The following is a 3,982-nucleotide window of genomic DNA, read 5'->3' on the forward strand; positions in this document are numbered from 1 at the left end:
TATGAATTAATATTATGCGTTTGATGAGAGCGCAAAAGAAAAAAAAAAAAAAGAAAAAAAATTCATGAGTCTGTCTATTGGACGGTTTAATATTGTTTTTGATTTTGATGAAAAATTGAAAGGATCTGAAAATTTTAATTTTTCTTGATATTTTTAGGTTTAGTAGTAGTACTCTTCTTTGCTAGAGCACGAGGGTTTCATGGCAAATAATTGGTGATGTTCTGACGAAAAAAAGAGTTTTAAACTTTTAATTGTAGCAAGGTTAAGGCGACATCGAACTAACTGATATCAACTATCAAGCAAGGATATTTATACTATATACAGTATGATATTAGACCTAAGACCATCTCTATTGCATAATTTTTGTTGGTATATTAACATAAATATAACTATAAAATATTCTATTATCGGTGTCTCAAAAACAATAACAAATTCAATTAAGATGTTTTCACGAAGATATTTTTGACATGATGTCTCATATTCACGAAAAAATTTATCTAACAATATTATTATAACTTTTAAGTTATATACATTAAAACACTTTTCTAATATGTATAATGGAGATGCTTTAAGGGGCCAAGTCTTTTTTCAGCTCATATTATTTGGCAGAGTGATTGCGTGGGACAAACTTATAATGAACCATAGACAATTCCACATGTTATACTTGCGGAATAAAATGACTTTTTTTTTGTCCCTTAGTAAGACACTTAAGACGAAACAATTCTCCTACGTAAACTGAATAGTACAATGTTGACCATATTTCTTAAAGCCAAAAAAAATAAAGACCACTGATCAGTTTAGGCATTGGAAAATATTCCAATGCCTAAATCTTGAATATCGACAATGGTTTTGTTTTCCGAACATTTCTATATATAAGTGTATGGAACTTAATTAGCTGTATAGGCAAAGCTTAATTTGTGAAACCAAAAGTGATTAATCCTAGTGAGAAACTCATTCATTCCTACCTGAAACTTTTAGCATGGGGAGTGACATCCACCGTCCACTAGCTGATTATCCTGCAAACATCTGGGAAGATCCCCTAACCTCTTTCTCAAAGTCTGACCTCGTACGTATATATATCCTTTTCATATTAATTACTTCATGCAGTATTTACTATTTGTAGCCTACTGTGATTGTTTTAAACTCATGTATACTCGATTTTTTCATTGCCATATAGGGTAATGACACGTTCAAAGAGAAGCATGCTACGCTTAAGGAGGTTGTGAAGGAATCGTTTTTGTCTTCCAAAGCGAATCCTATAGAGCACATCAAATTCATCGATGCTCTATGCCGCCTTGGTGTCTCTTATCACTTTGAGCGAGATATTGTAGAGCAGTTGCATAAGTTATCTGATTGTCCTGACTTTAATCAGACGATAAGACACGACGCGTGCGATTTGTACACGGTTGGAATACTTTTCCAAGTTTTCAGGTAATTGAAATAGACTTTAAAATATATGAATGAACAACAGATACACACTTTTCATGGTCTTCGTAATTTAACTCAAAATGTTCATTTATTCACGTCAAGATGTGTTTGAGAAGTTCACGGACAAAAATGGGATGTTCAAAGGACACTTGGTGGCCGATGCAAACGGGATGTTAAGTTTGTATGAATCTGCACAATAGAGCACACACAGAGAAGACATTATTGATGAAGCTCTCGCTTTCTCACGTGCTCATTTAAAAGAAATTTCGTCTCGATCTAGCCCCCATCTCGCAGTTCGCATCAAGAATGCCCTGAAACATCCATACCACAAAGGCATCACAAGGATAGAAACGAGACAATATATCTCATACTACCAGGAAGAAGAGTCGTGTGACCTAACAATACTTGAGTTTGCAAAGATAGATTTTAATTTGCTGCAAATATTACACCGTGAAGAGCTTTCTTGGGTAGCAAGGTAACTATCATGGCCACTCAATACATATACACAAATTTTTCTTGCATGGATTGTTGAACTTCTTTCATAATATTTAAGGTGGTACCAAGAAATGGAGATTGAATCTAAAGTAACATACACAAGGCATAGGGTAACAGAGGCGTACTTGTGGTGACTTGGAGCATACTTCGAGCCTCAGTATTCTCAAGCACGAGTTACATTAGCTATTGCACTAATCTTATTCACAACACTTGATGATACGTATGATGCATATGGAACAGTGGAGGAACTTGAGGTTTTCACAGATGCAATGGAAAAGTACCATATTTGTTGATATATATATATATATAAACTTAATGTGTATTATCAAATTTGATTTTTTTCTATGGTTTTGACTTATAAGATAGGTGGCTTTAACGCACGTGGCTTCCCGCTGCTCCTAATGGGATACCTGACAGCATGAAGTATATTTACCATGCAACGGTAGATTTCTATGATAAACTAGAAGAAGAACTTGAGAAAGAAGGAAGGTCAGGTTGTGGCTTCCATCTCAAGAAATCAGTTAAGACCAAAGGAACCAACTATAAGCATCATTCTGCTTACATATACATATATATATATATATATCCAATATAACTAACTCTACTCTTCACAATCAGTTGCAAACAGCAGCGAATGGATTTATGCAAGAGGCAAAGTGGTTGAATGAGTATAAAGAGAATGCAGTCTTGTCTTCAGCTTACTATGCCTTGATAGTAGTGACATTCGTGAGGATGACAGATGTCGCGAAACTTGATGCTTTTGAATGGTTAAGCTCACATCCTAAAATTAGGGTAGCTTCTGAGATGATCTGTAGATTCACAGATGACGTTTCCAGCTACGAAGTGAGAACAAATTTAAGTTTGGAATCCTAACTATGTATGTACGTATTTCTCAAACTGAATACGTTTGGTATTTTGTAATTGCAGTTTGAACACAAACGGGAGCATGTAGCAACTGGAATTGATTGTTATATGAATCAATTTGGTGTTTCCAAGGAAATAGCAGTGGAAGAAATGGGAAACATTGTTTCAGATGCATGGAAGGACTTGAACCAAGAGCTAATGAGGCCTCATGCGGTTCCTTACCCTCTTTTGATGCGAGTTTTTAACCTTTCCCGTGTCATCGATGTATTCTATAGGTACCAAGATTCTTACACCCACCCCGAGTACTTGAAGGCACACATCGTTTCTTTGCTCGTTGAAAGTATACCTATTTGAGAATGTTGTGGAGGTGGTTATTCCAATCCATTGAATGAATTCTCTACACTATGATGGTCGAATTGTCATTTTTATTTATGTTGTACGTTTATTTGTATTTCTGGTAATAAATCCATGATTTCTCTTTGTATTTGTACTTTTGCTGGTGAATCCATTGTTGTATGTTTATTTCTATTTCTGGTAGTAAATCCATTTCTCTTCGTATATTTACTTTTGTTGGTGAATCCACTTATATTTGAATAAGAATATAATGTGCATGACTCGATTACATATGTATATGGTGTTTCTTGCATTCGAAAACCTCAAAGACTTAGCCTTGGCCGTAAGCTGTTCAAGACTGATCGTTATGCGTCCACCATGTTTTCCTAATAAATATTTCGTATCCATTTTCAAAAAAAAAAAAAAAAATATTTCGTATAAATACATGTTTATGAGTATTTATGTGTAATGTGGTAACAGTTTGTCGAAAAAAAAGAGAGACCATATACGTATAGCTAAATCCGCTTGTTTTTATATGGATTGTTTAGGTAAATAAATCCATCACAAATTGTTCAAGAACTGCTTGAATTCGTCAAAACCTAATATATTGAACTCCCATATTTAGGGGTGTATTCAATTTGACATTTTAAGTGATTTGGATAAAATTTAAAAATCATATGTTATTCAATTATATATTTTAAAATGTCTATTAAAATCCACTGTTATTGAACTGATGATTTAAAAATCTACTTTAAAATCCACTGTTATTGAACTAATGATAAAAAATCTACGTTAAAATCCACTGGTTTTCAAAAAGGTTTGTGGATTTGGATTTTAAAGATTTTTAGGAATTCTGGAGGAT

The 3,982-nt window shown here is 33.9% G+C and overlaps 1 pseudogene across 1 annotated transcript; it reads left to right on the top strand.

Moving 5' to 3' along the window:
• The first annotated feature begins 849 nt into the window (after window positions 1-849).
• LOC104706693 (alpha-humulene/(-)-(E)-beta-caryophyllene synthase-like) lies at window positions 850-3,347 on the top strand (annotated as a pseudogene). Its single transcript, XR_015563207.1, has 7 exons — window positions 850-1,066; window positions 1,178-1,451; window positions 1,525-1,903; window positions 1,982-2,200; window positions 2,290-2,443; window positions 2,542-2,766; window positions 2,851-3,347. The product of XR_015563207.1 is annotated as an alpha-humulene/(-)-(E)-beta-caryophyllene synthase-like (transcript).
• Window positions 3,348-3,982: the final 635 nt, after the last annotated feature.

The sequence above is a fragment of the Camelina sativa genome, chromosome 8, assembly GCF_030686135.1.
Source record: "Camelina sativa cultivar CO46 ecotype springtype chromosome 8, ASM3068613v1".
NCBI classification, from domain to species: Eukaryota; Viridiplantae; Streptophyta; class Magnoliopsida; order Brassicales; family Brassicaceae; genus Camelina; species Camelina sativa.